Raw genomic sequence first — 23480 nt, 5'->3', positions numbered from 1 at the left:
CACCCGCCATTGCCGCCAATACCGCCAACTCCGCCAACTTCTACTGTTACCGCCAGATCGCACACTTCCAAAAAGTCAGCAGTGTGGGATTTTTTTAATGTGTGTGCCTCTGACAAAAGCATTGTAATTTGCAATGAGTGCAGTCAGAAACTGAGCCTTGGTAAGCCCAACAGCCACATAGGTACAACTTCTATGCGAAGGCACATGAGCGGCAAGCACAAAGCACTTTGGGAGCAACACCTCAAAGGCAACAGGCAAACTAAAAGCCACACTCCTTCTGGTCCAGCATCTTACTGCTCTACCTCTGCTCTCCTTGACCCGTCTGAACCACCCTCCACTCCGCCTTCCACCTTGACCACCTGTTCCCATTCCCAGTCATCTGCCACCAGCCAAGTTTCTGTGAAGGCCATGTTTGAGCGTAAGAAGCCAATGTCTGACTGTCACCCCCTTGCCCGGCGTCTGACAGCTGGCTTGTCTGCACTCTTAGCCCGCCAGCTTTTACCATACCAGCTGGTGGACTCTGAGGCCTTCCGCAAATTTGTAGCAATTGGGACACCGCAGTGGAAGGTACCCAGCCGCAATTTTTTTTCTAAAAAGGGAATACCACACCTGTACCAACATGTGCAGAGCCAAGTTACCGCATCTCTGTCACTTAGTGTTGGGCCAAAGGTCCATATGACTACTGACGCATGGTCCTCCAAGCATGGTCAGGGCAGGTATGTCACCTACACTGCCCACTGGGTGAACTTGGTAATGGCTGGGAAGCAGGGAATGGGTAGCTCAACAACAACAGTGGAGTTGGTGTCACCGCCACGGATTGCACGCGGTTCTGCCACCACCTCTACTCCTCCATCGCTCTCTACCTCGTCTTCTTCTTCTTCTTACTCTGCTGCTGGGTCCTCCTTCTCCTCCTCCACACCTGTGCACCCCCAGCTCCCCCTAGGCTATTCGACGTGCCAGGTACGCCGTTGTCACGCTGTCTTGGGGATGACGTGCCTGGAAAGCAAAAACCATACCGGATCTGTACTCCTGTCATCTCTGCAGTCACAGGCCGATCGGTGGCTGACCCCACACCAACTGCAGATCGGAAAAGTGGTGTGTGACAATGGAAGCAATCTGTTGGCAGCGTTGAGACTAGGCAATTTAACACATGTGCCCTGCATGGCACATGTGTTAAATTTAATAGTCCAACGTTTTGTCTCCAAGTACCCAGGATTCCAGGACGTTCTCACCCAGTCCAGAAAGGTGTCGGCCCATTTCAGACGTTCCTACACAGCCATGGCACGCCTTGCTGACATTCAGCAGCGCTACAACATGCCAGTCAGGCGTTTGATTTCTGACAGCCAGACTCGCTGGAATTCAACGCTCCTTATGTTGGAACGTCTGCTGCAACAACAAAGGGCCGTCAACGAGTACCTTTTTGAACTGGGTGGTAGGACTGGATCTGCACAGCTGGGGATTTTTTTCCCCCGTTACTGGGTGCTTATGCGCGATGCCTGCAGGCTCATGCGACCTTTTGAAGAGGTGACAAATATGGTCAGTCGCACCGAAGGCACCATCAGCGACCTAATACCCTTCGCTTTCTTCCTGGAGCGTGCCGTGCGACGAGTGACAGATGAGGCTGTAGACCAGCGTGACGAGGAGCTGGAAGCGCACGATTTCTGGTCGGAATCACCAGAACGAACCCAGGCACCTGCTGCAACGCAGGGAGAGGTGCCAGAAGTGGAGTCAGAGGAGGAAGGTGGCTTTGTGGAGGAGGAGGAGGAGGAGGACCAACAGGAGCAGGCTTCCCAGGGGGCTAGTGGTGACCTTTTGGGGACCCCTGGTCTTGTACGTGGCTGGGGGGAGGAGACCGTGGATGATGCAGTCCTTGATAATGAGGAAGCGGAGATGGATAGCTCTGCATCCAACCTTGTGAGAATGGGGTCTTTCATGCTGTCATGCCTGTTGAAGGACCCCCGTATCAAGAGGCTTAAGGAGAAGGACCTGTACTGGGTCGCAACGCTACTAGACCCTTGGTACAAGCATAAAGTGTCAGAAATGTTACCAACATACCACAAGTCCGAAAAGATGCGGCATTTACAAACCAGCCTGCAAAACATGTTGTACAATGCTTTTAAGGGTGATGTCACTTCAGGAACTCATCAACATTCCAGGGGCAGAGGTGCCAGTAATCCTGCCACGAGCACACCTGCAAGGACAAAGCTCTTTGGCCAGTCTGTAACGTCAGACATGCAAATGTTTTTCTGTCCAAGGCAGCGCCACAACCCTTCTGGATCCACCCTCAAAGAACGCCTCGACCGGCAGGTAGCGGACTACCTGGCATTAACTGCAGATATCGACACTCTGAGGAGCGATGAACCCCTGGACTACTGGGTGTGCAGGCTTGATCTGTGGCCAGAGCTGTCACAATTTGCCATGAACCTCTTGTCTTGCCCAGCCTCAAGTGTGCTCTCAGAAAGGACCTTCAGTGCAGCAGGAGGGATTGTAACTGAGAAGAGAACTCGCCTAGGTCACAAAAGTGTCGATTACCTGACCTTTATTAAAATGAATGAGGGGTGGATCTCGGAGGGTTACTGCACGCCGGAAGACTTGTTCTGACTTCTATGCAGCTGTCCTTCTCTTCAAGCCTCATGACTCCACACACAGCTGTCCTTTAGCGTCCTCCTCCCTCCGCCACCGTTACAAACTAGGGTGCAAACCCTACTGGTTTAATTTTTTCTGGCCTCTGTGCTTCAGTGGCTGCAACCAAAAAAACTGGGCAAACAATGTCTACAAGGTCAACGTATGGCAAAAAATGACTATTTTCAGCATTTATATGGCATATTTTTTCTGGCAACTGTGCTTCAGTGGCTGCAACCAAAAAAATGCATATTTTCTGCATTTATATGGCATAATTTTTCTGGCAACTGTGCTTCAGTGGCTGCGACCAAAAAAATGCATATTTTCTGCATTTATATGGCATAATTTTTCTGGCCTCTGTGCTTCAGTGGCTGCAACCAAAAAATTTTATATTTTCAGCATTTATATGGCATAATTTTTCTGGCCTCTGTGCTTCAGTGGCTGCAACCAAAAAAATTTATATTTTCAGCATTTATATGGCATAATTTTTCTGGCAACTGTGCTTCAGTGGCTGTGACCAAAAAAATTACTATTTTCAGCATTTATATGGCATATTTTTTCTGGCCTCTGTGCTTCAGTGGCTGCGGCCAAAAAAACTGGGCAAACAATGCCTACAAGGTCAACGACGTTGACCTTGTAGGCATTGTTTGCCCAGTTTTTTTGGCCGCAGCCACTGAAGCACAGAGGCCAGAAAAAATATGCCATATAAATGCTGAAAATAGTAATTTTTTGCCATACGTTGACTCAACGTATATGGCAAAAAATGACTATTTTCAGCATTTATATGGCATATTTTTTCTGGCAACTGTGCTTCAGTGGCTGCGACCAAAAAAATGCATATTTTCTGCATTTATATGGCATAATTTTTCTGGCCTCTGTGCTTCAGTGGCTGCAACCAAAAAAATTTATATTTTCAGCATTTATATGGCATAATTTTTCTGGCAACTGTGCTTCAGTGGCTGCGTCCAAAAAAACTGGGCAAACAATGTCTACAAGGTCAACGTATGGCGAAAAATTACTATTTTCAGCATTTATATGGCATATTTTTTCTGGCAACTGTGCTTCAGTGGCTGCGTCCAAAAAAACTGGGCAAACAATGCCTACAAGGTCAACGTATGGCAGTTGTTTAAAGAGAACAGTAGATTACTAGCCAGCAAAGCTACCTAAGCTAAAATGTCCCTCAAATCCCTGCAGACTTCTGTCCCTCCAATACAGAGCAGTATCAAGCAGATTACTAGCCAGCAAGCTTACTATCATCTGTCCCTGAAATCACTAACAGCTCTCCCCCTACACTATCTCTTCCAAGCACACACAGGCAGATTTTTCAGATACATTTTTGCCCTTGATCCCCCTCTGGCATGCCACTGTCCAGGTCGTTGCACCCTTTAAACAACTTTAAAATCATTTTTCTGGCCAGAAATGTCTTTTCTAGATGTTAAAGTTCGCCTTCCCATTGAAGTCTATGGGGTTCGCGAACCGTTCGCGAACCGCTCGCATTTTTGCGCAAGTTCGCGAATATGTTCGCGAACTTTTTTTCCGACGTTCGCTACATCCCTAATGAATACCTGTTGCATGGAGGCTTTATTAAGGAAATAGTATATAAAGATATGTTTATATACTTTATCTAGTCCAATCTGGTCCAAACTATCAGCTTGAATAGCACCAAGTATAGTTCACATATAGCTCACTAAAGAACGGTGAATCTTGAGCGATAAATAGTGATGGGTGAATTTGGGGAAAAAATTGCGAATTTCCCACGAAATTCGCAAAACGGCAAAAGATTTGCTAAGCGAATTTTTGCAGCGGTTTCACGAAAGTATTCGATGGCGGTGAATCACGGGAATTAATAAATTCGCCCATCACTAATGATAAAGTATTATAAGATTATGTGCTCCACAAATCTCTTCAGTACCAGAAATTGAATTTCACATTACTGAATCATGGCAACCTCTCACAAGCCTATTGCTTCAAACACAAACTCATCAAGGCCATTATGACTACCAGAAAACTACCAGAAAACTACCAGAAAATGATTATCTTACCCAGTTATCCCCAACCAGTAGCTCGTGAGCCACATGTTGCTCTCCAACCCCTTGGATGTTGCTCCCAGTGGCCTCAAAGCAAGTGTTTATTTATGAATTCCAGGCTTGGAGGCAAGTTTTAGTTGTATAAAAACCAGGGGCACTGCCAAACAGAGCTTCAATGTAGGCTGACAATCCACATAAATAGCCAATCACAGCACTTGTTTGGCACACCAAGAACATTTTTCATGCTTGTGTTGCTCCCCAACTCCTTTTACTTCTGAATGTTGCTCACGGGTTCAAAAGGTTGGGGATCCCTGATCTTACCCAAGGAATGGCATAACCTGAAACCCAAATGCACACTCAGATCTTCTGGGATTTAAGTAATAATAGAGAATAACTGGAATGAAATGGCACGTGTATTCTAAAATGTTTTTTAGTTTGCTTTGCACATGCTTTGTACATGAATATTCCCCACATTAAAGGAAAAGAATATTTTTATTATTAGTTTCTTTTCATTCAATGTGGAACTGTTGTTGTTATAATTCCATCCAATTGATGCTTTATATGTTGTGTCACATAATGTAATTAATCCTTATTAGAAGCAAAGCCAGCCTATTGAGTTTATTAAATGTTTACATGATTTTCTAGTAGACTTAGGGGCAAATTCATCAAGGGTCGAATTTCGAGGGGTTAAATCCCTGGAAATTCGACTGGGGAATAGAATCGAATAGGCAATTCGGGCGAATTTACGCGCTGGCGAATAGTCGAATTGGCGAATATTCGCCAGGCGAATAGGCGCTCGATCGAATATTCGCTCGAAGGATTTTCATTTGATCAAATGCCTTTTTATTCGATCAAAAACTTGGAAAACAAGCCTATGGGACTTTCCCATAGGCTTTTAAAGCAATTCGGTAGGTTTTAGGTGGCGAAGTATTTTTAAAAGAGACAGTACTTCGACTATCGAATGGGCGAATAGTCGCAGCGTTTTTGCGCTCGATCTATTCGAATCATTCTACTCAGGCGAATTTTACGCCAATTCGATAGTCGAGGAGCACAAAAAACTAGTCGAAATTTGACGTTTTTTTACTTCGAATCCTTCACTCAAAGTTAGTGAATCGGCCCCTTAAGGTATGAAGATCCAAATTACAGAAAGAGCCATTATCCAGAACACCCAGGGCCCAAGCATTCTGGATAACAGGTTCCATACCTGTGCAAGGAATACCGTGATCCAAACACATATTCAAACTGGCAAGGCAAAGCAGAAAAGTGAATGTCAATTAGTCGACTGTTGCTAATTGCACGTCCTATTGATGTGACTGGACAATGACCCATGGCAAGTCACATTTCTTTTGTTGGCAATATTGTAAGGGGATCAATAAAACTAGAGAATTTATTAAAGATCTAACTGGAAAGTCTACAGGTTTCTCAGCTTGACGTGTTTAGTATTTTACTATTGATCCAATTTGACAATCCAATTAAAAACAACAACCATAAGCCGGAATGACTAAATAACAAAAATGATGCAGAAATGTTTCATAAATATTTTTTATTATGTTTCAGTTCAATCAGCATTGACAGTGTTTAAATTAAAGGCTCCCTTGCTGATCAGGAGTTATTCAGATTCCAATATGAACATACTGTAAGCGATTGATCCATAATGATCCTTTGAAAATCTGTTGGGTGTGTCATCAGACCTAAAATAACCTACAAATATAAGCCTTGTTCAAAAATTGTACTGGAGTTTTTTTTTTTATTTAGAAAAAAAAATTGTTGTGCTAAAGTATTTACAGCTAAAATATTCTCACTTATCTGGATATAGCTGCAATATACCTCATATCAAGAAAGATGCATCTGACTTCGTTCAGGGACCAAGATGATCCTTATGATGAATATAAAGCAACCCACAAAATCAGCTACTCAAACAAATAAAAAATGAAAACAGCTTCTCAAAGGTGATACATTGATGGAAGGGACGCCTGTGCTCATAACTGCACATTGCTTTCACCCAAGATTGTGATCAGTAAGCTGAACCAGTTTTCTATAAAAAAACTAAATCTGGAATCTGGAATTGCTTTAGCAATACATATATTATTAGGTCATAGAAATCAAGCAAAACAATATATTTTGTCTCAAACCATGAATAATGTATATAAACCGCAAAGAAGTGACAAGAATGCTTGAGTTTTCCGTATTGTTTGATGGCATAGCGCAAACTCTTTGGCTCGGTCCTATTTTTATGTAGGGCAACTCCAAAATCATATCCAATCTTCTTGTGCTTAACATGAAACAAAATTTGCTGTAGCTTGGAATTTCAAGATGAAGTGTGGGATGCATCACAAAGCATAAATTTGAAGGTTTTAAAAGGAGAAGGAAAGCTACGGAGGTATTTTATTGCCAATAGATAAGCTGCAATAGTGCAAGCTAGAATGCTATATTTATTCTGTAGAATGTTTTACCATACCCGAGTAAAAAGCTCTAGAAACTCTCTGTTTGTTTAGGATAGGAGCTGCAGTATTAACTTGGTGTGACATCACTTCCTGCCTGAGTCTCTCCCTGCTCTGGGCTCAGATAACAGTAGAAAAGGGAGGGGGGTGGGGAAGAGGAGCAAACTGAGCATGCTCTTGCCCAGGGCAATGAGGTTTAAGATGAAGGCAGGAAGTCTGATACAGAAGCCCACGTGTACACAATAGAAGGAAAGAAATGCAGTGTTTCTTTTGACAGGGGACTCAGAGCAGCGCTACTTTGGGGGTTTACTGGTATATTTAGATGGACCTTTCTGATAAGGCTTACTTAGTTTTAACCTTTCCTTCTCCTATAAGTAGAAACCACTCCCTGAGGACCAAATTCACAGTCCCTGAAAGCATTAGCAAAATTCCACATGGTTACAACAGCACTGTGTACCTGCTCTGGTGTCTAATAATATGACTTGGCTTTCAGACATTTTTTTTTTTTTAAATCTTGCATGAACTAAATATATGTTTATATTTACTGTGTGGGAAACATGGTCACTTTCAAAACTGTATATGATGGGGGCCGTGTTAAGAACTATAAGCTGAGTTTATGTAGACTGCAGGGTAATGCCATGTAAGGTTTTTTAGGAGTTGAGGCAGGAAGCTCCAGGTTTCTGGTTGTTCTCCTTGACCACTAGACCAGGAAAACAGCTTTCTTATTCACTCTCATCTACTCATTACCTTTTACCTGGCCTTTGAAATCTCACCTGCCAGTCTTACTGGTCAGATGGGGTCAGAGGGTTGACTCTAGCCTTTTTAAACTCAACTTCCTTGCCTGAACATTAAGGTAGTTCTGCTTAAGCATTCCTTGATTTTGACCATCCTGTTTCTGCTCAGTCCTATTAGTGTCTGCTCTGGACTTTTTGCCAACTCCATCCCACTCTAGCCTGTCCCTGATTCTTTGCCCGCTCCATCTTGATTCTGTTTATCTTCCTCCTCTTTAGTCACAATAACCAGTCCTCACTTAGAGGACTTGGTACTCTTTGAAATCCCTATTTGAAACCCAAACCTTTCCCTGAACAGTATGCTGGAACAACATAGCAGAGTCTGATGAACAGGCAAGAGGTCAGAACGAGAAAATCACAAAAGAGACTGAGCAATGGCATGGACTTAGGAAACAGGCAAGTAATTAGGAACAAAGCAGCCCAGTAAATCATGAAAAAGTTGGATCACAGATACAATAGGAGCTTAATGATCAATGAGCAACTTGAAGCTGCATACAGTGGTCTTATATACTATAAGTGCTTTTTGGACTGTTGAGTCCTGGTTTTAATGAGGTAGGTGACGAAGGAAGAGATATTAGAGGCCTATTGAGGTTATTGATTAGCACAAGCTCCAAAAGTGGCCAGTGGCTCATCGATGAAATGGATGTCCATTTACTAACAATTGAATTTCAATGCATTTCCATGAAAAAAAGGTTTTGTGCAGTTTGCTTTACTTTTCTACAGAAAACAGAAATGTTCTCAAATACTGTTAAAGTTAGCCAAGGAAGTCAAAGGTAATTGTGTATCGTGTATTGCAAGTCACTCCAACAATACGTTTCTACTTCTCTGCATTTTCATCCGTTGTTCGTCTGTTCTTTCTTTTATCTGTATTGCATATCTTCTTTCTCTCTTCTTTGTATTTTGCTTATGCCCATCTCCTCAAACGTCTGGCCCAATGTGCTGTGTATATTTCTTTCAGGCACAAGGGAGCCCTCTTCTTAATGCTATATAGCAGAGATCCCCAACCTTTTTTACCCATGAATAACATTCAAATGTAAAAGAAGTTGGAAGTTGGAGAGCAACATAAGCATTAAAACAGTTATTGGGGTGCCAAATATCAGCTGTCATTGGGTATTTGGAAGCCCCTATATGGGCTGGCAACTTATAGGAGGCTCTATTTGGTAGCGCACCTGGCAATTTAAACTTGCCTCCAAGCCAAGAATTCAAAAATAAGCACCTGCTTTGAGGCCACTGTGAGCAACATCCAAGGGGTCGGTGAGCATCATGAGCCACTGGTTGGGGATCACTGCTATATAGGCAGGCAGTAAGTTCAGGGCTCCCCAGTGCATTGCACCCTAACACTGTTGAAACTATATTAATCAACTTGGGAGTAGAGTCTAGTAAACATTATGGTAGCATGCTGGAGTCCTCTAGTGACCAACAGAGGTACAACCAAATATACTTAAATAATTTTCCAGAACATGCTTGTAAGTAAAAAAGTTTAGTTTATTACATCAATTTTATAAAAAACATTAAAGTATCCCCTTATGGTGCCTAACACGTTTCATGCTTACCTAGCACTTAGTCATAGGCAACATCATATTGCCTATGACTAAGTGCTAGGTAAGCATGAAAAGCATTAGGCACCATAAGGGGATACTTTAATGTGTTTTATAAAATTGATGTAATAAATTAAACTTTTTTACTTACAAGCAGGTCCGGACTGAGAATTAAAATAGGCCCTGGCATTTCAGGTACACAGAGGCCCAATCAGCCCACATAGAAGCCCAAACAGCTCCCACCAGCCCACTAAATACTGACTTTCTATGGGACCTTATAGCAGCCCCTCTGGCATTTGCCAGAACCCACAGATTGCCAGTCCGGGCCTGCTTACAAGCATGTTCTGGAAAATTATTTAAGTACCCTAACACTGTTAACTCTCTATTCAGATAAGTTGATTCAAACAGCAAAGAAAAGCAAGTGTGGTGCAACTCTTGCAGGGCAAATTGCATCTCTCCAGCAGACAGGTAGGAAACTGTTTATGGTATTGTTAAAATGCTTCTGTTAAGTATGGATATATGATATGAAGGTGCCGGAAAAGACTCTATAAAATCGTAAAAAAAAAATCTGAATTGTATGATTTTTTTTGCGGATATTTTCAGATTATCACCCAACAACCACAAACTCTTTGGATTACCTTGTGAGGACTGAGATGGGGTACATTTTTATTATGACTTTTACAAGCATCTGGGTTTAATAAATCACGAAATATTCAAGTTTTTTTTCCTTTGAAAAAATAGTGTTTTCAACGAGAAAAAATCGTTCTTTAATAAATAACCCCTTTACTGTTATTTAGACTAGAAGGTTCACTCAGCTAGTTAATCAACAAGAGTCACTTGTTTCTATGTTGTATTTGATCTCTAGAATTTATTTGGTGGTCTCTCTCTCTCTCTTTCTCTGAATTTTTCTGGTCAGAGTTTTAAAGGGGAAAATACTGGAAAAAAAAACTTTGCATTTTTCAAGATTTATTATACCCCTCAAGGATGCTAAAAGTCTGATTAAAAAAATACTCCATATCAAACCTGGCAAGGTCATGTAGAAGTCAATGGCAACTGCGCTGGGCTTTGAACAATAATCTTGTGGTTTTCAGACTATAATCTGAAAAATTTGTAGTTTTCGGGCATCAAATCTGAAAAAAAATCATACGTTTCAAAATTTTTCATGATTTTATCGAGAGTTTGGGGCATGCTTACTAACCTTGGAGATAAATATCTGGAGATATTTCTGGAGATGTTGCCCATGGCAACTATTTAAATTTAAACAGCCACCTATAAGTTAGAAAACAAAAGCAAAGATCTGATTGGTTGCTATAGGCAACATCTCCAGAAATCTCTCCAGATATATATCTCCAATGTTAGTAAACATGCCAGTAAACTCTTTTCCTGAACCAAATTTGTGGAATTATTTTATTGACAAACAATGTAAAATTGTGGATGGGAGTTTGGTCGAAGTTGTTTTAATAAAATGGGAATAATTCGGATTTTAATAAATAACCCCCTCAATGTCACCAAAATCATTAGTCCACTTGATTTTCCCTATCAGACCAGTTTGCTAGCCTCTCTTTTCTCTACATTTCCGTATGTATCCTTTCCTTCCCTTTTCTTTGACACTTGCTATCCTTTATTCTGTACGTCTTGCTACTGTATGTTCTATTTCTTACTATTATCTTCCTGTCCTTCACTCCCTTTCTCATTGTTTTCCTGCACATATATGCCACATCAATGAATGGAATGCACAGGGTCAATGGTGCTGTCATTTTGTTGGCAAGCTGCTGTTTTGCTGTAAATAAAAACAAAAACATCAATTCTGCACTTTTTCATTGAAAAGATGAAGGACTATTTACAATTGTTGCATCTTTTGAACGTAATGACAGTGTTGTACTTTTTTTATATTTCTTTCTTTGCAGTGTTTTTATGGGAGGAGCTGTTTTGTTTATTTCTTTATATGTACACTAAGGGGCACATTTACTAAGCTCGAGTGAAGGATTCAAAGTAAAAAAACGTTGAAGTATTTGTTTGGGTACTTCGACCATCGAATAGGCTACTACGACCTTCGAATTCGATTTGAACGATTCAAACTAAAAATTGTTCGTCTATTCGACCATTCGATAGTTGAAGTACTGTCTCTTTAAAAAAAACTTCAACTACCTACTTCGCCACTTTAGACCTACCGAGGTACAATGTTAGCCTATGCGGACCTTCCCCATCAGTTTTCTAAGCTTTTTTCAATCAAAGAAAAATCCTTAGATCGATCGATTAATATCCTTCGAATCGTTCGAACGATTTTTACTTCGATGGATCGATCATAGTATTTGCGCAAAATCCTTTGAATTCGATATTCGAATTCGAAGGATTTTACTTTGAGGGTCGAATTTGAGGTTTTATTAACCCTCGATATTCGACCCTTAGTAAATGTGCCCCTAAGTTAAAAACAGAGAGTACACTCTTAAAAAAACTTTGAACGACTGAAAATCCTGAACTTTATAGAGTATAGTAGAAGCCTAATTATTGGTGCTGTTCAGATAAAACAGCACAAGATCTAGTCACAAAATCTTTCTTTCAAATTTTAACCTTTTCAAAGCATTCCTTGGCAAACTGTGGATTGTGAGGAAATGTTCAACACCGAAACAGGCGTTATAATTACTTAGAATCAAAACTAAAGCTAGGATTCTAATTGGCAAAAGAAATGTGTTGACAAAAGGAACAATGTCTAGTTGGATAATCTCTAGTGGCCAAATTGACCATTTATAGTTTATGTACTTTTAAATACATCACATGACAACACTGGCTGACAAATCATCTGAAAATGCCTTCCCTTCAAGGAAAGAAAAACACATTACTCATAGTGATCTGACTGTGTCACATGAAGACTCCTGCCTTTGTCCCACAGTTAATCCAGATTGCCACAAATAATGTATTTTACTTGTGGTGATCCAAAGCTTTTGCAATGGAAAGGCATTTTTAGTAGATTTGCCGCCTGCGTTAACAGGTAGGTGACAAGTCTCCTTTTGTGTCATTGCCTTTAGGATGATCATGACAGGGGTGGATATTAGCAGTACTGCTAAACATGGGAAATTATATTCATCAAACTTTTTAAAAATGTGTTCTTTGTTTCAAACTTACTATTCTACCAGTTGTTATTGCTGTAGAAAGGAAAACCCTGTCCATCCGTTTCACTGACTGTTCTTTAATGTCATATTTTTTTTTTACTTTCTGTACTACAAAAAAATGTATTATTGGGGTGGCTTGGTGATAATGAAGCATAGCCAACGTGCATTAGATCTAAGCCAAAAATGCAAATTGGAATGTACAACTCTGATCTAAAAGTAGCATTCTGCCTTTTTCTTGAATACAACATGAAGAAAGCAATTTTAACAACCGATGGAATTTCAACTAAAGATTAATTTGTTTGAATATCATTAAAATTCAATAACAAAAACATACTGTTTGTACAGTTAAAACCAAGCATAAAAAGTAGGACTAGAAAGCTAATTTCATACATGGTTTGGAATGTTTTCTTTGAGCTAGATAAAATATATATATTTTTAGTGTGGTTCGTTGCCTAATTTAATGAAGTGGAGGAAATAACTCCGAATGTTACATTCTCCACTCTGGAAAGAGAAGCAAATCGCTGTTGAGACTGACAATCTATTGGCTCATTATTTGCATTGCTATGTAGTTTGTGCAAGGTCACTATAAAAAAAAATGCTAAAAATAGCTCCCTCTAACCTCATCATGTATCTGCAGTAGTATAAATACTTTTATTAGCAGCAGGTATATTCCCATAGAAAACAGTAAAGCTATTAACAGCACAGTGAGGAGCACACAATAATAGCTTGTTAACTCAGCCATTCTGACAAGAGCACCGAGAAAGGACACTTCGAAAGCATTCATAATGAAATATGCATATTTTGTAGAGAAAATGAAAATGCTTACATTAGTAGACAATGGATTGTGTCAATTTTCATTCCCTTATTTACTTTTATAGAATATTTTGTCCAGGAGATGGATCACCAATACACCTACCCAAATAGCATCTCATTGTACCACTGTGACTTGGATTGCAATGAGCACATCTAAAGCCTTATAACTCGGTTAAAACTCGGTTAAAACTCTAAAAATTTCAATTCTTTAAAAAAATATTTTTTTTATGGTGTGGACAAAAAGGTCAGATGTTTCTTTGTTCAAGCCCACGTTGTGGTCCATTATTTGTCCCTTTCCTCATAACAAGGTTACAGATAAAAGGAAACATTACTTTATCAGTAAATAAGTAGAGTTGATGAGTTTTTGTTATATTTAACTAAAAATTCTATGTGCGGCTGCTCTAAGACTTCCCAAGGGGTAGAGTTCCCATTGTTGCAATTCTGTAGACAATATTTTTAGAAAATGAGTCATGTCTTTTTTTATGTTTGTGGTATGTGAATAAAATAATAATTTGTTTTGCACTTGCCCAGCCTATAGCTGAAACTGCTTTCTGGTGGGTAGGTTACTACTAGGGCAGTGGATTTTAATGATACATTTGTTATTGAATTTTATAGGGCCTGGGTGGGGAGAGAGAGAAGTAATAAAAACAAATAATTACAATAAAAGAGATGAACTCAAGTTCATGTTCATGAGAGGAATAATATAAAGGGATAATATAAAGAAAAAGCTAAAAAAATACAAGACATGTAAGATTGTCTCCAAATATTAACATGCACATTACACTAAAAATTCATGAAGATGACTTTCTCTTTAAACTTTCATTGGCCCATAGAGAATTATTCACAGTAATTCTGATAAAGGTTCCCTTTTATTTATATGATATCAACATCAATGAAATAAATTCAGTAGCTTGCTTTATACTCTTCAAACCTTCAGGCAATGGAACTATCGCTTCCATTTGTAGATTTTAGCGACCCAGTATAACTGTACATTCTTTAAGTGGGCATGGTGTTATTTGGCTTATTAATTGCTGTCTGTCTACTGGATCTTGAATGCAGCTTATAAATTGTAACTAGTAAACTAGGAAAATTTAACAAAATCATGGGTAAGCATTTACTAAAATACCCGGATAGTATAGGTCACATGTCCCTTTCCTGATGTCACCTCAAACTCCAGTAGGTTCTACCTTTTAATTTCACCACTACTTAATATAGCATTATAAGTACTTTACCCTAATACAGTTATGGGATCCGTTATCTGGAAACCCGTTATCCAGAAAGCTCGGAATTACAAAAAGTCCATCTCCCATAGACTCCATTTTATCCAAATAATTTAAATATTTAAAAATGATTTTCTTTTTCTCTGTAATAATAAAACAGTACCTTGCACTTGATTCAAACTAAGATATGATTAATTCTTATTGGAAACAAAACCAGCCTATTGTATTTATTTAGGGGCCCATTTACTTAGTTCGAGTGAAGGAATAGAATAAAAAAAACTTAGAATTTCTAATGTTTTTTTTGGCTACTTCGACCATCGAATTGGCTACTTCGGCCTTCGACTACGACTTGGAATCGAACGATTCGAACTAAAAATCGTTTGACTATTCAACAATTCGATAGTCAAAGTACTGTCTCTTTAAAAAAAACTTCGACCCCCTACTTCGCCACCTAAAACCTACCGAAGTCAATGTTAGCCTATGGGGAAGGTCCCCATAGGCTTTGGAACAATTTTCTGGTCGAAGAAAAATTGTCGATCGATGGATTAAAATCCTTTGTATCAAACGATTCAAAGGATTTAATCGTTCAATCGAACGATTCGAAGGATTTAATCGTTCAATAGAACGATTTTTCATTCGATCGAACGAATTGCGGTAAATTCGGCAGTCGAATATCAAGGGTTAATTAACCCTCGATATTCGACCATAAGTAAATTTGCCCCTTAATGTTTACTTGATTTTCTAGTAGACTTCAGACATGAAGATCCAAATTACAAAAATATCCCTTATCCGGAAAACCCCAGCTCCCAAGCATTCTGGATAACAGGTTCTATACCTGTTTTCCATAAATTCTTACATGCATGACCATCTTTATAATGTAATCTTTTTTTGATAATGATTTATATTTGTACAACATCTTATACATGTTCCCTAATCTTATAATACAGTGGAATGCAGCTGGGTGTCTTATAAATAATACATCATAATAATAGTTACCTGAAATTCAATTTGTCTCATTGTCTAATGGAAGCCAATACTAATCATTAGTTTAGAGTCCCTATTCCAAAATAGTCCAATGACTGTTATTTTCCCTTTAATATCTGTTTAAAAACCTACACTTATTATTACACTAGCTCACTGTCAAGATGAACCCAATGATAGCATCTAAAGTCCTTAACATAAATCTAGGGTTCTATCCAGGATTATTTTGTTTATTCTCAGCAAAAATCTATTTTGTGATTTGTAATTGAAGGATTCACCTTATTCTCCCAAATCTCATTTCTTATCCGTATCACTGTTGTGAATTGTAACCAAAGAATTTGATATGTTTTAACTCAATCTTTCAGAACCTTTCCCATTTAACACCAGTAAAGCTGTTGCTTATTGATTGCATTTTAAGTAGTAAATAAGAAGAAAATTATTTTTTTACATTGCTATAGAATTGATATGAACTGACAATTATATTGTCAAAAAAAATAAGGACAAAACTGCATTTTAACATCAGACTTTGGCCTATTCCTGACAATTGCATTTATTTTATTTATAATACAAACTGACTATACTCTCTAAATTTTGCTCTCCACGCTTGATTTATGACAAATCTAAAATCTAAAAAGGTCAGGTTTATTGTAGTGCCAGTATCTTCTGCCAACACATTGAGCTCGTATATGATTTTTGATAAGAGAAATATATTGGTAGTCACAGCGCACATCATAAGGCAAATATGATTAACACAAAATTATGTCAATGACCTTCTCCAGAAAAATTTAATGTAATTTCTAATACTGACACAAGACACTCTTAACCATATATTGGCTTTATCAGTTTTTTGTTATTTTCCTCCTCTCCAGTCTTGATCCAATACATACATTAATTCTATAATTTGATTATATATATATATATATATATATATATATATATATATATATATATATATATATATATATATATATATATATATATATATATATATATATATATATATATATATATATATATATATACACACAGGTATGGGACCTGTTATCCAGAATGCATGGGACCTGGGGTTTGTCGGATAACGGATCTTTCCGTAATTTGGGTCTTCATGCCTTAAGTCTACTAGAAATTAATTTAAACATTAAATAAACACAATAGGCTGGTTTTGTTTCCAATAAGCATTAATGATATCTTAGTTTGGATCAAGTACAAGGTACTGTTTTATTATTATGGAGAAAAAGGAAATCATTTTAAAAAATTTGGATTATTTGGATAAAATGGAGTCTATGGGAGCCATTCCGTAATTTAGAGCTTTCTGGATATCGGGTTTCCGGATAAGGGATCCTATACCTGTGTGTGTGTGTGTGTGTGTGTGTGTATATATATATATATATATATATATATATAATTTAACTGAAAACAGCACAATAAATAGATATTTTCCTGCTTTTTGTCATTATAACACACTAATTATGAATAGGGTTTTTTTCCCACAGAGTTCCCATCCCTCTCTACCATTGAAAACACACCCCTCCCTTCCCTTAACTACAACCTTTGAGCAGCAGGGCTTCTTGACTGATTGACTAGTAATTAGTAATATTTAATACTCCACTGCTCATCAGAACCAGGAAGTGCTTAACTGGAACTGTTTTCATAATCTTCTTTAGTGCCAAAAAAACCCCAAAAAAGCATATTTCTTAAAGGGACAGTATACACACCTTTTCAACACATGAATAGGGCATGTGCTGAAAACCATTTTAAGTTCATTAAACAAGAATGTTAAGATAGTTTTGATTTAGAACTTCCTGTCACTTCCTTATCCTAAAGATCTTCAAACGAGCTGATAAAACGAATTATTGGTCCATTGAGAAGCCCCCGATAAAAAGCTGCTCAAAGGATGCTGCTTAGAAAGGGAGGGGTTTGTTTGCTTAAAGGTAGATAGGGTGCAGTGAACAAAGTGCCATATTTAAAAGAAGGGCGTAACATCAGTAACAATTTCGGACACTAAACAAGAATATGAATCTAGTTTCATCTAAGGGTAGGGGCACACTGGGCGATTCGGGGAGATTTAATCGCTCGTCTTTACGGCGACCAATCTCACCAAATGCCTTCCCTCTCTCTAAAATGAAAAATTGCCTGCGCTTAAGCACACACGGCGATTCGATTTCCGAAGTTGCCTCATGAGGAAACAGAGCAAATTGCTCTGTTTATAAAGAAGGGGGAAGGGGTTAACCAATGAATATTTCTGACACTTAACAAGAATATTTATCTAGTTTGAGTTTAGAACTTTGTGTCACTTTCTGAACCCAAAGAACAGAAGCTGTTAAAACGAATTACCCGTCCACTGAGAAGCCCCTGATAATAAGCTGCTCAAAGGCTGCTGCTTAGAAATGGGAAGGGTTTATTTTGGAGCTCTGAACAAATTTCCCTGTTTATACAGAAGGGGGGTTAACCCCAGTACAAATAGCTCATCTTTTAAATTAGTGCTTTATTATGGCAAAAATATAGGAACATATGTTTTTAAATTTTTAATTAAAACAACAGGAAATATGTTATTTTATCACAAGTACTATTTACTGTGTTCATGTTTTTAGGTGTATACTGTCCCTTTAATTAAAACAATATTCAAGAAGTATATTAAGAACAAACCGTATTCATTGAGCTCATGTTAAAATGCAATGTATTTTATTAATTTTGTAAAGTAGGACGTTCCTCTTATTTATAAGTAATTATATTAAAATGAATTCCCCACAATGGTTCTTCATAACGTGATTTACATTAAACTATAATAAGTTTAAACTATCATTGAATGTACATTTCATATAATATAGAATATAAAAGTATATATATTATAGTATATATACTCAATTTATTTATATAAATATTAAGGACTGTATTCCAACTAATATCCCGGGTCCCTATAATCCTCTTATTTTAAACATGGGTTTCTTGCATGTTGCAAGTATTGAATGCATCTCGACTTCAGTAAATCTTTCTTATCCTAATAAACTTTATACACAGGGCATAATATTCAATCTTGAAGGAAAGGTTCCACTAAAAATCAGAGAAGGCTGTTCCAAATGACAAACAGTTCTATCTCTGTAACTTCAATTTCTTTTGTATTACACCACCCGATGATAAGCAGCTACTACAGAGATTTCAAAAGGAGCGTGCTGACAACAATTCTCCAATTTTATCCTTACAGAATCTTGAGATGTTCAGCTTTTTTTAGGCATCCAAACAAAAGTAAACATGCTACCAAGCCTTTTTAGTAACCAATTAGCAGCAGATGACCTCTTTTCTAGTCCTGATGAAGCAAGCTGAGCTCAACCATATGGTATATACCTGTACACCCAACTCTATAAATCCCTTCCATCATATGCTCCAATAAAGTCTGCTCTGTCTGTATGTGTGTGTTCTTATGGCTATCATAGCACATTACTGTAATTATATATCTTATACTTTGGCTACCAGCCATGAGGTTTTCATATTTAAGGACTTCATTATAAAAGAAACTCAATGTGCAAAGCAATAACATTTCATAATGCGGCACTCTGAGATTTGCAGGATAATGTTAAATTAGCGTTTGCACCATCAAAAATCATGGGAGTTGGAAGTGCAATTATTTTGGTCAATTTTGGATAAAAAGTAGTGATGGGCGAATTTATTCGCCAGGCGCGAATTTGCGCGATTCGCCGCCAGCGAATAAATTTGCGAAACGCCTGCGAAAATTCGCCCAAAAAAATTCTCCAGCGTCAAAAACGGGCGCAATTTTTTTGCCGTTTCGTGAATTTTTCGGCAAAGCGAAACGGCGCAAATTTGCCCATCACTAATAAAAAGGCGTTACTTGCTTTTCTTCAATGCACGCTATGTCAATAATTATATTTGCACATTGTTTACTAGGCATTAGTTGTGTGTTTAGGTGCAACATGATTAAGAGAACCCTAGTTTCAGGGCTCCCTTATGCCCATGTGCCTTGTCATTTGCACTTTGTGCACAGTTGCCTTTATTAAATGAACATCAATTCTTTTGTACTTGGGTTTTAGATATCCTGATCAAAAGTTCTATTTGATTGACATCATTAAGGTTGACAATAAGGACATGGTGGAGCTTTGTTGCCTGCAAAAAATCACAATACCCATAGTGACAAAGTGACAAAAAAATACCATTGCACATGGACGAGTGCAAAACATTTGTATAGCGTAATTGTGCAACAATGACTTTGAAGGCCATTTCACATAATCGAATATAAGTCATGTGTTTTATCTGTTGCAATTACTGCAGATTTTAATGACAGGGTATTTTAAGAGCTTTGTTGTCAGTGGAAGAGGTGATTGCCTGTGGGTGGTGTTGGGCGAATTTGTCCAGTTTTGGTTCGCCAAAAAATTCATGAACGGGCGAAAAAATTATCGAAATGCATTGAAGTCAATGGATGTCAATTTTGCCGCCGTGACATTGTTATATGTGCGCCTATTTTGGCCAAATGCATTAAAGTCAATGGGTGTCTGAATAATTTTGACACGAGACAATGTTTATGCTCGTGACTATTTTGAAACATGCCCACATTTTTTCGACGCAGCTGATTTGTCGCCAATGAATTTTCGAGGCAGTTCAATGAATTTATTTGATGGCGGTGAAACAGGGAAATTCTCAGTGAATTTGCGCCTGCAAAATGTATTCGCCCATCACTACCTGTGGGTGACAAAAACCCTGTGTGCCATCGCTCTAATGCATGAGTTTGGCTTCAAAACTTTTTGTAAACTTTCTTCCACTGATATATTTTAATCAAAACTAGACATATTCACTGGCAAAATGAAGGGGCAGATTTATCAAGGGTCGAATTTCGAAGTACAAAAAACTTCGTAATTCGACCATCGAATTAAAAACTTTTAATATCGAATTCTATGTTTTTTCAACAAATTTGGCAATCCTGCGGTCGAATAAAAATTGTTTGATCGAACTATTAAATCGTTCGAATCGAACGATTCGAATGATTTTACCGATCGATCGAAGGATTTTTATAAGATGTGTAAAGACTTAGAAAAATGTTGTAGAAGGTCCCCATAGGCTAATATAGCACTTCGGCAGGTTTAATTTGGCGATGTATTGAAGTCGACTTTTTTTTAAAGAGACAGTACTTCGATTATCAAATGGTCGAACATTCAAATTGAAGTCAAAGTAAATTCGAAGTCGTAGTATCCTATTCGACAATTCCCTCAAATTCACTTCGACCCTTAGTAAATCTGCCCCGAAATGTGTAAATGCCAAAAACGTTATTGTCATCATCATGGAAATGAACCTGTTTTTCTCCTGCTGCAATACATTTGGCTTTACATAGAAGAGGCAGGTGTTAAAATAAAAAAATAGATGTTTCTTTTATCACCCTTTAAATAATTTAAAGCGTGGATGTCAGAAATGCAATGCTCCAGCCATTGTGAATGAGTGCCTGGGAATGATGGGATGTACAGCAGAACCTTGAGGCCACACAATACATCTGACATTTGAGCTGATTGTAAGTATAGAAGACTAATGTAAGAAAAAAGGAGAAATTCTTCTATTCAGCACAAATCCAATACTGTACCCAGCAGAAGATTCAAAATCACAAGCAACTTTCTTTTGCCTTTATTGCTTTGCTTTCTGTGTAGCAGCTGCCCATACAATACCAAGGTCAGCCAAAAGCCAGAGGTAAACAGCAGGAATATTAGAAAACACCAGTGTATGACACCACAGGCCCTCAGTGTTCCAAACAAAAACGATATCAACTGGCACAACCCTGCAAGCACTTGTGGCATTTCAGATGTTAACTTTCATCTCATCAAACAGACACCAGTTTCATATCAAAAAGGCCAGATTTATGTGTCTGCAATTTCTATTTTCAAAGAATTTCCTCACTATGGATTAAAAGAGCATGCTTTATTCTCGCTCCCAGGATTATTCCGGATCATTACCCAGGTCTTGATATTGCTCTTTTTTTTTAATCTTGCAGCTGTATACAGCTTAACACACAGCATTTCAGTAAAGACATTCAGAAATATTGCTCAAGACATAGTCTAAAGGAACAGCAGAAGAAACATGAGGCTGCTGTGAATGAAGGAACTACCTTATTCCTTAAGGGTCGTACAGTAGTTTAAATCTTTTGCTTTTAATGAATGGCAGTGAAACTCATTTTAAAATAGAAAATTGTGGAAGTATCCCGGAGCTGCAGACAGTAGCCTTAAATTCTTGTTTTCTTCAGTGTTAAAACATTGCTCAGAACAAAAGCTGTGTTCCTGGGTAAAATATTAAGTCCTCTTCAAAGGAATGCAATGTCAAAGCCTTATAAGTCCATTTGTAATATATCCAGGTCTTAGTAGAAAACAGAGGCTGGTAATCTATCATTTTGTAACGCACAAAAAAACGCATTTTAGGGTTTTTTTTCACTAAGCTGGAAAGTTTTCACCTTCCTCCCTGCAAAAGAAAAGAGTGACTTCTAAAAGGAATTGGGACCCTTTCAGCTGGTTAAGAGAACAGAAAGCCTGACACAATGTCTTGTGCAGCTTATTGTTAGAACTCTAAAAATAAGGTAGTTCCTATTAGTGATGGGCGAATTTATTCGCCAGGCGCAAATTTGCGTGATTCGCCGCCAGTGCCCGCAAAAATTCTTAAAAAAATAAATTCAGTTTCACGAATTTTTCGGCGTTTCGCAAATTTGTGGGAAATTCACGAATTTTTCGGCGAAAATTCGCCCATCACTAGTTCCTATCATTTAAATGCACTCCCTTCTCCATTCCATCTCCTGAACCTGATAGAGGGAAAACAGAAGGACTACACATACAATTTTAAGACCATGACCATGATTTTTTTCTGGTCGGACTTTTAAAGGGGAAAAACATTTTCATAGAAAAACTAGAATTTTACGAGATGTATTAAACCCAGATGGTATTAAAAGTAAAAAATAAAAAAGTACTCCAACTCAGACCTGTCATTTTCATGTAGAAGTCAATGTATATCCTGATCTGTGCTGGGTTTCGTTCAATAATCCGAAGATTACACGGTTTTGGGTGTCAAATCTGAAAAATTCAGTTTTCTGCGACAAATCCAAAAAAATTGTACTGTTCAGTTTTTTTTACGATTTTATTGAGTTTTTTCCTGCACAAGAAATTTTAGGTAAAATGTATTGATAAATGGGGAGGGGTCGGGCAGATTTGGTCAAAGTAGTTTTCAGAAAATAGTGAGAACGTTTCAGATTTTCATAAATAACCCCCTTAATGTAACTAGCTAACACAATGATGTTTCTTCTTCATCGGTACAGTCAGACTTCACCTAAACCCCCTGAGTTTAAGACACTTCTGGATTTCACTTATTGGCACCTTACTGCAAAACAAAAATAGTTTTTTTTTTTACCAAATAATAATCACAGTATTTATACCCTAAACGTATCTGTCCCCATTGGTTTGGGGACATTCTTTTTATTCTTCTATGTTTCTTTTAAAAGTACAACCTTAATCCCATCCACAATCTGTTTTATTTCATTAATATGGATTTAAAATTGTAAATGCGGGAAAAGCCTCAACAAAAATTTGAATTGTGAGACTTTTTTGAATTGTCACCCAAAATTATTTGGATTATCAAATGAAAAAGAGTTTTGTCAGATTTCGATTTTTTTAGCAGCTTTGGAGCATAATAAATCTCGAAAAAATTTGGTTGTTTCCCACTTTAACCTCGACCAGAAAAATTTGAGGTTTAAGAAATAGGCCCCTTGGTGTTGAAGGAATGACCTAGACAGATATGATATATGCACTTATCAGCATAGGAATAGGGCATTGCCCTGCCTCTTTTTCATCAATATGTAGTTGAAGGAAACAACATTTATTTGGGTATGGTCTTTTCATACTAACATATTAATATGAATTATTTTATAAGTATCATTTAAATTTTTTGCCACATTTCCTAGCATTTTC

The 23480-nt window shown here is 38.0% G+C and overlaps 1 protein-coding gene across 2 annotated transcripts in view; it reads right to left on the bottom strand.

Moving 5' to 3' along the window:
• The window catches only part of LOC108708862 (ephrin type-A receptor 6), a 394409-nt gene that overhangs the window by 117068 nt on the left and 253861 nt on the right, over positions 1 to 23480 (bottom strand). The window lies entirely within an intron of this gene.

Source organism: Xenopus laevis, chromosome 2S (genome assembly GCF_017654675.1).
Source record: "Xenopus laevis strain J_2021 chromosome 2S, Xenopus_laevis_v10.1, whole genome shotgun sequence".
Lineage (NCBI taxonomy): Eukaryota > Metazoa > Chordata > Amphibia > Anura > Pipidae > Xenopus > Xenopus laevis.
This window is presented reverse-complemented; position numbering and strand designations above follow the sequence as displayed.